At 43.0% G+C, this 12,821-nt stretch overlaps 1 protein-coding gene across 3 annotated transcripts in view; it reads left to right on the forward strand.

The window, feature by feature from the left end:
• The first annotated feature begins 337 nt into the window (after positions 1–337).
• The window catches only part of SH3BP2 (SH3 domain binding protein 2), a 59,101-nt gene continuing 46,617 nt past the window's right edge, over positions 338–12,821 (forward strand). For 2 of the 3 annotated variants that reach the window (XM_053251301.1, XM_053251303.1), the window contains exon 1: positions 338–719. The gene's annotated coding sequence lies outside the window, so the exon portion shown is untranslated. Of the gene's footprint in view, positions 720–10,836; positions 10,865–12,821 lie in introns of those variants that run through there. The other variant, XM_053251304.1, reaches the window with a different exon arrangement.

Here is a 12,821-nt window from a genome sequence, read left to right on the forward strand (position 1 = left end):
AGCATACAAGGAACAAGCTCGCAGAGAAAGATTCGAAGGAAGTAGCCTGGCAGGCACAGGAAAAAAAAAGGCTGCCAGTTCCATGTTCGGGTTCAGCCTGCTACCCGAGCCTCTTCGCCTCTTCCTTTGCCGGCAACTGAAACTGCCTGGCGGCCAGGGACGTTTCCCTGCTGCGACCCAGGCCATTTTCTCTCAGGAAAAGAAACCACCTTCGCTCCATTTCCACGTGAGGAAACCTCCACCCGCCTGCGGTGGCAGGAGGAAAGGAAAGAGGAAGCAGCCGCCGCTAGTGACTCCTCTGCCGCGCGAGGGCGCGCTTCCTAGCAAAGGAGGAAACCACATTCATCACGTCCTGTGACTCTCTCCCGTCTGAGCCGGCCTTGTGGTTAGAACCCAAGGCTGATGAAGTGCCGCCGAGAATAAATGCTCTCGTTTCCACTCCCCTTTCTGTCCCGACCGCCCTCCTCCTGTGCGATCAGCGTTACCGCTTTCTTCGCTTCTCGGCAGAGAAGGCGCAGCTTCAGTTGCGGGGGCGGAGCACAAACCCGCCCGGACGGAAAAACAGCTCACCCAGGTGGAAGGCACCTCCACGAACGGGTGCGAAGCCGGCAAGGACTCTGGGCGGCTGGAAGAAGGTACCCCGCTGCGCCCTCATCCTCTCCCGAAAGCTGTGGGAAGCGCCTCTCGGGGGGCGCGCGCGCGCCTGGCTATGCACTCAGGTAGGCAAAGTTGGCTGGGTGGCTCTTGGCTTTCCTTGCCTCCAGGCGGGGAGTCCAGCCCTCGCTTCCCGTATCTGGCAGGCGCTGTGTTACGCGTGCCTGCCCTGTGGCCGCCGTGTCAAGGTGAAAGTCGAACCTCTCTCTGAATTTCAGGGGCTCTCCATCCAAGGAGAAATGAATGTTGGGGAGTTTTCTCAGATGGCGTGTCTACCACATGCCCTTAAGTAAACGGTTTGTATGCTGGTTTGTATGTTTGTATGTCGGTAGCTGCTTGGCCAGGGAAGCTGTGTGGTTCCTGGTCGCCCACGGTTTGCTGTCGTCCCTCCCTAATTGAACACCATTCCTGTGTCTTCAGGGCTTGGTCCGGGCTCCCTACTTCTTGCAGGACCGGTTTGACAGCGCCAAGATTTAATCTAAACTTGGTTTCCTACTGTATGAGCAGTGGGTGCAGGTGCAGCCCGTCCACAGCATCCCCCTTTGCCAGAGTTGCCTAACAGAAAGGAGGAGAGATGCATGGAAGGGGAAAATGAGAATAAATAGAAAAGGAGACAGACAGGAAGGGAAGGAGCGAAGGGGAAAGGAGACAGAGGAAAAGCAGAATAGAGATACCTTGCCAAGCAAGAAAGAGAGAGTAAGCCAGGGACTCATACTGCTTTTGTAAAAGGGTATTAAGGCTGGAAGGCAACTGTGTTCATCTTTATTTTCTCTTTCCTTTTTAACAACTTACTTCCGTATTACAAGGACATGGTTTCTACTACACAATATCTGTTTTTTGCACTGCCTGAAAGATGTCTGAGTGCACATTAGAAGAAACCTTGCATGGTGCCAGTAGCTTATAGAAGGCAGAGGTGCCCGTGAGCAAGTTAATCTGGAAGTCCCACACTCCCACCTGGAACTACCGTGCATATTTACATAATCACTTTTCAACCAAAGTTTTCAAAGCGTTTCACATAGAAAAACAAACAAAAAGAGGGTTCTGTGTCCCAAAGGGCTCACAGTCTTAAAAACAAAAACATAAGATAGTATCCCTCCAGTGGCTTGCTGGTATCTGTGTTGGTGCTGGACGGGGGTCCAGCACCAACACAGGGTTGTTGGTGCTGTGTTGGTGCTGGACGGGGGTTATCTCCTGTTGCTAAATATAAAGAGAATCACCACTTCCAAAGTTGCTTCTCTGCTCATTTAGCACCTGAAACCCCTGCTCACGAATCTCACCACCTGTTTGTGTGCGAGGCTTCTCAGCAGGCATGGAAATTAACTTCATTTAGCTGCATCTCTCAGATCAGAGTCCTGAAACTGACCATAAGTCTTCAGTGTTGAGCCCTAGTGAACCTTGTAATCAAGAAGTTTGAAATCTGGCACATTCGTTAGTTGACATGCATCCTCTGCTAACTCATGCTCTTTGTTACTAGGCAAGTCTCTTGCTGAAGTCTCTGGGAACTCCCCAGAGTTCCTTGCTACCTTTTAATTTTGCAGAAAACGTTTTCAAATACTGTATCTCAGTATCTTATCTGCACAAATATATTTGATCTGCTTTCCCCAGAGTTCAAATCAGTTTATGTAAACATTTCCTCATTGACTTTGCTTTCTTTTCACTGGTTTACCTTTTCCTTTTTAAAAAAATTCAGTATATGTTTGTTCACCTTCAGAAATTCTCCTGCTTTAATCTTCTTTGATTACTCTGTCTTCCTCCTGGGTCTCTGGGTTTTCCTGGTTAGCTCTTCCTCTTAAATCTCTTGTCTCTTCCTCTGTTTCCCATATTTGTGCCTTTTGCTTTTATTCAGTAGCCCATATAGCTAGGATTATTTGTTTGTTTGATTTCTATACCACCCTTCCAAAAATGGCTCAGGGCAGTTTACGCAGAGAAATAATAAATAAATAAGATGGATCCCTGTCCCCCAAGGGTTCACAATCTAAAAAGAAACACAAAATAACCAACAGCAACAGTCACTGGAGGTACTGTGCTGGGGGTGGATAGGGCCAGTTACTCTCCCCAGCTAAATAAAGAGAATCACCACGTTAAAGGTGCCTCTTTGCCAAGTTAGCAGGACTAGATCACTAACCAGCAGAGGCGTAACTAGGGAAAACGGCGCCCGGGGCAAGCACTGAAATGGCACCCCCCCGTGCCCCCCTGCCCCCCCAACATACTACATTATACTTAGGTTTTTCCTCACAAGTGCCCGCCGCCGCCAAGCCAGGCCACTGACTGGCTGCCAGGCGCCAGCAAAACAATGGGGGGGGCGCAGGCGGTGCGGAAGGGACCGCTCGTGGGGAAGGGGGCACCGACGTGCTCCCTTGACTGCTGCAGCGCTGCTGCACTGAGCAGGAAACATTTGTATTAACAAAAAATTAAAAAAAATTAAAAAAAAAATTGGTCATGGTGGTGCCCCCCACGTGACCAGAAAAGATGGCGCCCGGGGCATGTGCCCCCCCTGCCCCCCCATAGTTACGCCTCTGCTAAGCAGCCATTATTTGTGCTAGCCACCAACCTATCTCTTCCGCCAGATGTTTTCTGGTAGACAGGCTTACGAGAGAAGCAGATCTTCTCTCATTTGCACTACAATATGAAGAAGGTAAGATAAGAAACAGTGGAAAGGAGTTGTCTGGAGAAGAGATCCGTATGGTGCTTGGTGTCTTGATTACCACAGAAGGCTGGCGATGCTGTCCCCTGGTGAGCTGGAAGCGGATTTGTGGATGTCTGCTCTTATGGCTCATTATCTATGGAGATTTGTTACCAGCTGATATTTGTTTAATTGATTCTATTAACCTTTTAAAAAAACTACTTTAAGGCTGTGATCCTCCTATGCACAGTTTTCTGAGAATAGATGTTATTTAACTTGATAGTACTTAATTCTGAGTAGGCATGTTTAGAATTGCATTTTCCCCCCAGCTGGTTTATCTAATCATTCTGGCCTTATTGTCCCTGGACATAGGAGGGCTTTTACACTGGCTCACTGTGGTGCAGCACTGCCCTTTGCAGTGCTGGATGGAAGATACAAGAAAATTTCTCTTCCAGTATGTTTGTGCCCCTGTGGTTCGGGGGCAGTAGAAACTACAGGGCACATCCTCAGCAAGTGTAGGATATCACTTCATTAATACCAAAATATTGATCCCAAATACTAAAAGTCCTATCAAATATCCACACATTAAAATGTAAATTAAAACATGCATAGATGTTTTAAAAAGTTTAAAGGTTATATATTGGGGTGTGCCCCAATCCATGCAGTCAAAATCCACAAACTGACTTTACACAAATTACATAGACATGACTAAAGTTTCCATTAGAAAATATCAACAACATATCTTAGTGCTCACACATGTAGGCTCCCATTCAAATGCAAACCATGGAGGACCCTGCTTAGCTAAGAAGACAATTCATGATAGCTACCACAAGGCCAGCTCTCCTCTGGGTTTCAAATTTGACCTGAATCCTCCACAAAATGGGTTGGGACTCCCAAATGCAAATCTGCAATATCTCTAGATCAAAAGGGGCTTATAATAATTAAAGATTAGGTAGTGTCTATTTGTCCTTTTATATGTTTGGTGGATCACTAGTCAATAATCCAAGAGGACAATAATTGTTCCAGAATGCATTCTTCTACTACGTAAACTACTTTATAATTGTTGATTGAAAAGCCAAAAGGGATCCAGGGGGATCTGGGAAACTACAGGCCAATTAGATTAGCTTCTGTGCTGGGGAAATTGATGGAAAGCATACTTAAGGAAAAAATTGTTAACCATCTAGACAGAGCTGCTCAACTTCGGCCCTCATGCAGATGTTGGCCTACAATTCCCAAAGTCACTGGCTTTTGTCATTGTGGTTGGGGATTATGGGAGTTGTAGTCACAAAACAGCTGTGGGGTCTAAGTTGAGCAGGCCAAGAATAGGCCTTGCTGAAGGAGAATGAGCATGGATTCTGCAAGGGCAAGTCTTGCCTCACTAACCTTTTTGGAGTTCTTTGAGAGCGTCAGCAGGAATATGGATAAAGATGATCCAGTTGACATAGTATACTCGGGCTTCCAAAAAGCTTTTGACAGAATTCCCCACCAAAGGCTCTTGAGTAAACTTAGCAGTGATGGGATAAAGGGGACAGGTTCATGTGTCGATTGGTAACTGGTTGAAGGACAGGAAACAGAGGGTAGGACTAAATGGACAGTTTTCACAGTGGAGGGAAAGAAGATTGTGAGGTGTTCCAAAAATACCTCTCCAAACTGGGTTAGTGGGCAACAAAATGGCAAATGTGTTTCAGTGTAAGCAAGTGTGAAGTAATGCATATCAGGGCAAAAAGCCCCAACTTTACATAGACTGATGGGGTCTGAGCTGTCAGTAACTGAGCAGGAGAGGGATCTTGGGGTCAGGGTGAATAGCTCATTGAAAGTGTCAATTAGGTGTGCAGCAGCTATGAAAAAGGCAAATTCCATGCTAGGGACCAATAGAAAGCGGATTGAAAATAAAAAATGCTGATATTATAATGTCCTTATACAAATCTATGGTGCAGCCACATTTGGAGTACTGCGTTCAGTTTTGGTCACTGTATTGAGGACATTGTGGAACTTGTTTTGGTCACTGTATTGAGGACATTGTGGAACTTGAAAAGGTGCAGAAGAGGGCAATCAAGATGATCACAGGCCAGGAGCACTTTTCTTATGAGGTAAGGCTACAGCACCTAGGACTTCTTAGTTTGGAAAAGGGGTGACTATGGGGAGACATGATAGAGGTGTATAAAATTATGCACCAAGTGGAGAGAGAGAAACCTTTCTCTTTCTCTCATAGCACCAGAGATCATCCCATGAAACTATAGGCCAGGAAATTTAGGACCAACAAAAGGAAATACTTTTTCACACAATGCATAATTAATCTATGGAGTTCTCTGTCATGGAATGTGGTGATAGCCACTAGCTTCGATGGCTTTAAAAGGGGCTTAGACAAATTCTTGGAGGACAGGTCTATCAATGGATTATAGTCTGGTGGCTGTGGGCCACCTCCAGCCTCAGAGGTAGGATGCCTTTAGATATCAATTGCAGGGGTGCAACAGCAAGAGAGGAGGCATCCCCTCAGCTCTTGCCTGTGGGCTTCTCAGAGGCATCTGGTGGGCCACTGTGTGAAACAGGATGCTGGACTAGATAGGCCTTGGGGTGATCCAGCAGGGTTGTTCTTATGTTATGTTAGCACTATATAAATAATGCTGCATGTTATCTTGGCAGAGAGCCATTGAGAGTTTTTAATTATTACATTTCTCTCACCAATGGGCTGGCTTGAGAGTGTAAGGTGACTCATCATCCTTCCCCCACTAGGGGTGTCTGTGTGGTCAGTGAAAAGGAACTACTGACAAGCTAAATGCGAGATAGGGACAGACACAGTCTGAATTTTTTAGAGGCTGAAATGGAGAAGCACCTAAGGGTGCAGGATTCTCTCTCTCTGGGGATCCAATGTAGCCCACTGGTAACTTGTAGAAGTGTTTTGTTATTTCAACTCCACCCAATGCTCAACTTGTATGTTTGTAAATAAATCAAATAGTACAGACACCATAAGCCTCCAGTGATCTCTCCCACAAAGGAAGCCAAACTTCAAGTAGCACTGCAGTCCTGGAACTTATCATCACTCAGGGAAGTGGGCATGTAACAATATTTTCCATAGTGCTACCATATCACTGAGATGATGGACACCCAGATGTGTAGCCTCAGAAGTTCCCCAGTGGGTCTATGTTGAGCTAACATGGCTGCTAAAGTTGCAATCCTAAGCACGCTTGTTAGGGAGCAAGTCGGTTAACTTCTGAGCAGACAGGTATAAGATTGTGTTAAGAGAGTCAGGAGAACTACAGTTTAATCTCACTTTAGCCACAGATTCTCTAGATGGTTTTAATTTATCTCAGCTTTAGTCCCCTTATCAGCAATACAAGCATAGTAATGCTGGCTTTCTGAGTAATCCTCACAGTATACCTATAAGGAAAGGAAGCGTTGTATACAAGGATAGCCTATGATCTCAGTAGAGATGTGTGCAAGATAGTTTGAACATTTTATTTTTGTTATTTATTTATTTATTTATTCAATTTCTATACTGCCCTTCCAAAAATGGCTCAAGGCGGTTTACACAGAGAAATAAGAAATAAATAAGATGGATCCCTGTCCCCAAAGGGGCTCACAATCTAAAAAGAAACATAAGATAGACACCAGCAACAGTCACTGGAGGTACTGTGCTGGGGGTGGATAGGGCCAGTTACTCTCCCCCTGATAAATAAAGAGAATCATCACGTTAAAAGGTGCCTCTTTGCCAAGTTAGCAGGGGCTCATTTAGCAAGAGCTATCCAAATATTCACCATAAAGTTCTCCGGGGTAGAATGACTCCAACAGTTTATCAGTTATACCAAATTTACCCTTGTGCATAATGCACAAAATGAACATATCACATAGCTACAAGCTATGCAGACTCAATAGGAAAACACTGATCATCTGTAGACCTGACAATGCTGCTGCTCCTCATTATTATTTGTGAAATGCTTAAAAAGAAAACTAGGTAAATGCACCAAAAATCTGAGCCCTGCAATGTAGATAGAAAAATATACATAAAACATGAGAAGGAAAGGCCAAAATGATAGATAGAAATGATTTATTTTGCTCTTTGACCAGCATAAAGTACAACAGATTTAAACACAGTTTAAATGTATTAACAATTGGCAATACAAAAAGTTGTACTAAGACTTATGACACTGAAGCATTAAAATGTTAAAAATACTAAACAACTTAAACATTGGCACTAAATTAACCCCTTAATTACTGTAATCACAAATAATGCACTATATATACACGTTAGAGCTTTTTGGCAGTTAACTTGCGACATATTTTACACACTGCAGCACAGTACCTAGCAATGTAGGTACTACATTGAAAAGAGCTGGTCTTGTAGTAGCATAAATTATCCCCTTTGCTAAGTAGGGTCCACCCTGGTTTGCATTTGAATGGGAGACAACATGTGTGAGCACTCTTGCATGCAGAAGGCTCAAAGTTCCCTCCCTTGCACCTCCATGATAGGGCTGAGAGAGACTCCGGCCTTCAACCTACACAGCCAGTCTGTGTAGCAGACAGTACTGAGCTAGATCAGGTCTGACTTGGAATAAGGCACTTCCTATGTTCCAGAATTTAGATCTGACATAAAATGGGGCTCGCCTTGATGTTGACCAGCCCTGCCAATTTTCCCTTCCCGAATTCCAAGCAAATAACGCACATTTTTGAGATGAGGGGTCACTAGCAGCACCGAGAAAGATTGCTGGAGAGAGAAATGATTGTTCAACTGAAATTGGAAGGAAGATTAATGTCCCTTAGTGCTGCTGTCTAATTTTAAGAGTCCCCTCCCTATTAAAAAGTGTATTAAAAATAAATTGGGAGATTGCAGATGTCTAGTGTCTCATCCCATTTGTTCTAGCCCAGTCTCTTGGCTTTAGGCAACTGGTGATGGAGTGAGGTGGGAAATAGCTGAGATTCTTGGACTTCGTTACAGCATGTTTCCTCAGGAAAGTTTTTCTTTCTTTTTTTCCCTTTTGCCCAGTCTTGAGGGTTGGGGAGGAAACAGTGACTGGGAGGGAAACTCTGTTTCTGGCACATGGAAACATAGTGATAGCAAAAGATAGACTGTTTTTGTTGCTGCGATAGACTTTTAAAAATCAGAACACTGTGCAGTTCTGCATTACTATATTCCTGTGATGTCTGCATTACTATATTCCCTGTGATTCCCTCTTGCACACATAAACACAAATCTTTCCTTCCAATTATAAAAACTGATTTTTCTTTTAAAATGTCATCTGTTAATGTTTAAAAAATTAAATACTGTTTAATTCCTTCAGCTGCCTGAATTCATTTTTTATTGTATTGCAGTAGTGGCATTCATCTTCAGTCTGAGGAAATGCTGTTTGATTTTTTCCGTCATTCTTACCCCTGTAACCTTTATAGTAATACTACATTACTGCAATGTTATTGACATAGAGCAGTATTTGAACACTGTCTGGAGATTGCCTCCAGTGTGCAGAGCTTGGCAGCCTGCCTCCTGACTGAGGTCAGGTCACTGAGAATGAACCTTACTGTAGTGCTCCAGGCAGGGTCTGTACTGGATTCCAGGAACCTTGTGCAATGCACTCGTTCTGACCTGTAAATCTCTAAACAGCAGTCATCAGGCAAAGGACCTCCCTTTATCAGATTCTGTGGCTCCCAAGACTTTGGGTGTTGGTAAGGAGAAGTCTCCCTCTTCCTTAAACTTTCAAATCAAGTAAGGACAAATAATTTTGTTAGTCACTTGCTTTGTACATAGCAAAGAGTTAGTGATCTTTTCAGTATTTCTAACGGCAGGGGTGTAACTAGGGTAGGGCAGGCAGGGCACATGCCCTGGGCGCCACTTGAAGGGGGGTGCCATTTTTAAAAATTAATTTTTTTTAAATGGCCACCGAAAACAAAATGGCCACTGTGCATTCTCAAATGGCCTCTGTGAGACCCTAGGCCATGCCATTTGAGCATGCATGGCAGCCATTTTGTTTTCAGCAGCCATACCACCGCACATGCTCAAATGGTCCCTGCAAAGCCCTAGAGGCCAGCGAGGGGAGGGGGGACCTTTGCAGACCCACCCCACAGCCCTTAGGAAGCCCCCGAAGGGGCTACAGATATTTTTAAAATTTAATATAATATAAGTCACTGTATACGTATTCAGTTTGGCACTATGTACAGAGAATCAAGGCTTGTGAATACTGAGCTGAAGCTTATGAGCTAGGATTGTATTCATTTGCTCTTACTTTGCTTCTTGTGATAAGTGAGTTCAATGTGATGTCTTAATAACATGGCTATTAATGGTGAGTTTGTATTTGAATCAGTGTGAAATCCTTTGTATTAAGGCCCACTGGGAATTTCTTGCTCTCTTTCTCTCATTTTAACTGTCTTTCTGAAATACTAGAATATATTCCAAGCAGTGACACAGTTTACTCTGCATAGCCTTTAATGATTTTCAGAGTATCTGGGAAAAGTCAAATTCTCCATTTATTTTTAAAACTTAAGTAATAGTGATGCTACAATGCATAGTAGAGAATTAGACAGTAGTTTTCCAAGTACACCTCCACATAGTATTTGGGTATTTCATGAGCCCCAGCATACTGAAATTTGTAGTTTTCCAGCACTTTTTGGTCTGGCTATGTCCACTGCTAAATAATTTTTGAAATATTAAAAGAGTAATGAGCTTGACTTGTATTTTTCTGCTGATATTATGGTAAAGTTATCTGAAAGATAAGTGTTGGAAGTTTGGACAGGGGGCGCAATTTTAGTGCTTGCCCTAGGCACTATTTTCCCTAAATACGCCTCTGTCTAACGGTTGTATATAAATAGAGAGTTGCTTCAGTAAAATCAAAACTAAGTAAAGGGCAAAATCCTCCATACTAAATTAGTCTAAACAAAGCACCATTGACATAAATGAGACAGGTTAGTCTTGACTGAATAGTATTTCTGCCCTGATCAGCTTAGTCTGAGTCCTTCCAGGGTCTGTAAAGGTTGCCCCCTCAGCCACTGGCTGCTGTAGTTGCTTGCTTGTTTGTACAGAGGAGCTTTCAGTCCTGTGAATTCTTACCTGTAGTCTGAGGTGATGCATTCCACAAAAACAATTCATCACTTCCAAGAGTAGCTGACCTCTACTACTTAGTGAGTTCATGCCTCAGTTGAGATTTTTATCAGGGACTTTCCTGCTCATTATTCTATTGTGCTACAAGTGTTTAGAATGTATTTTTGGTGTATGTTTGAAAGTGCAGCCAATGATTAGAAGTATTTTTGTTTCATTTTTAAAATATTTCTCCAGCAACCTGGATTTTGTTTTAAATCTAAAACAAAAATTTAGTAACCTGGATTTTGTTTTAAATGCAACTTGGTGTTTCTGTACTGTGCTTGAAAAGAAGCAGTTCTTTAAGAGAAGATGGACAACATTATTTTAAGCAGCTTTGGGGGCTGGAATTGGATATAGGCACTTAACCCTGCTAATGCAGTTTCCCCAGCTGAAAGTCTTGCCCAAACTAGTAGCCTCATTGTGGGGGCGGGGGAGACTGATTTCTTCGCCCCTCCTCCCATGGAGCCAATAGCAGCTCTTGTGAGGGGTTGGATTTGACTGGAGAAACAGTGCAATGGGTAAAGGTTTGTTTTTTTAATTAAAAAAATTACCCTCTGCCAGTATATAACTGCGTTCACATTTTATTTGTTGTGAAGTCAGATTAGATCAATCTTTGCATCAAATATAGCTTGGCCCTCCAATTCTGTGATCTGGATAAATATACAAATTAAGTAGATTTGCATATTCTTGCTGCATTTAATGGTAAAGTACTCGGAAACAGACCTTGTTGTTGCTTCCTCCCCTCCTTTTTTGTTAACAATGTATAGCATTACACCAAGGTTCTTCCTACGCATGGTTAGCTCTAACCATGATTTGCAAACCAGCTCTAGTTAAAAGTCAACCCTGTTTAATGTTAGCATTGGTGCAGGTGTGATGCAGAAAAGAGAGGGAGGATTTACATGGGATGGAAGTGAAAGGAGCATTTGAGCTCACTGCATTCACTTCATTACAGTGAAGAGATTGGGAATGTTGCATCTGCACTGATCCACATAGATATGAGCATATTTTCCAAGGTTCTTCGCCCATCTTTTTTGATATTGGCTGTTTTCTTGTAAGTATCAGTGTAATGACGTATGTATCCACTTGTATTTCTGCTTGTTCTTGGTCCTTAAATGTGGTTGAAGATCTATATTCTGAAGACTCTCCATAATTTTTGTCTCATATATGCATAATAAAAACAGGGTGGAAGGAAGCTGACTTAAAGTTATGATATATAATCTGAGCCTGTTTAAGAGTATAGATGACCAAAAAAAAAAAATTCCAGTCTAGCAAAAAATTCCCTTGAAAGGAAGCATTGGGAATAAATAATCACTTTCAGGCAGCTGGGGTTTTTCTTGTGTTTGTGGTGATCTCAGCTGACACTGATCCTCCATATTGTCTCATACAGTACATCCCATATTTTCAACTTATTGGCAAAGTTTTGATTCTGAGTCTTTGGGCAGTTCAGCTCAGATTCATTATGGGTTATCTCTCTATTTACTGGAAAACTATATTTTTTATATGTAGATAAAAGGTGATCAGAACACTTGTCTATGTTGGTTAGGTTGACTGAGATGATCAGCTGTACTTTTTTGCCTGAGGTACAACTGAGTATTTATTAACTACAGTGTTTTCATTCTGGTCGTCTTCACATAATTATTTTGATGAATTTGCCAACAGCATTTTTAGTAGGTCTTCATCTATAAAGCCTGAATGGCTTGAACGGGATGAAATTTTCAGACTGAGTTTTGGACTCTATGACAGACTTTGACAAGCTTTCTTTTTTTTAGACATTTTTTTCTTTGATTATAGAAGGCAGCCCCAAAACTTAAGAGGCAAAAATGGACACTTGACAAAATTACCAGGAGGCTTTACACACAGGGCTTCTACCCCTAATCTACTTCAGAAGAGAGAGTGTGCGTTCACACGCCAGCCAAACTTACCCCGAAGTTGCTTTAAGATTCTTGGACCACTCTGCACGCAAATCAGGCTTTGTGATGCAAATTCTAGCTTATCTCAACATATTTCTGGATTTTTAAAATGCTGGTTTTAAGCTACTTTTTCTGAAAATGCCGGAGCATATAGGGAGAGGCACTGACGTAGAATCATTAGCATGATAAGAGGGATGTTCTCTTTAGATATGTGGATATCGCTCTTTAGGAAGCTCTCTCTCCCCTGCCCCGCCCCTGGCGTTGGCTAGAAGGAAAACACGAAGTATGCCATGTGAACCTGTTTCAAAACAAAATCCAAGAGCAAAGGGGAGGTGCTGCTTCCCTCAATGCCGCAAATATAGTTCGAAGTGGCTTTGCTCAACATTTACCCCGAAGCTTGGTTTGCTTTGTAAAGCCCTGCGATGGGTTCTTGCAAGGTGGAGAGCAAGAACAATATTTTAGGGCATTGGAGTGATGCAGTTGTGATTGTACACTGGAAAGGCAGATTCTGATCAGCTGGTGGCTTCTGGGCGGCTACATTTGCTGACTGGCCACTCGGTAGATGAGCCCA

Source organism: Hemicordylus capensis, chromosome 5, assembly GCF_027244095.1.
Source record: "Hemicordylus capensis ecotype Gifberg chromosome 5, rHemCap1.1.pri, whole genome shotgun sequence".
Classification (NCBI taxonomy): domain Eukaryota; kingdom Metazoa; phylum Chordata; class Lepidosauria; order Squamata; family Cordylidae; genus Hemicordylus; species Hemicordylus capensis.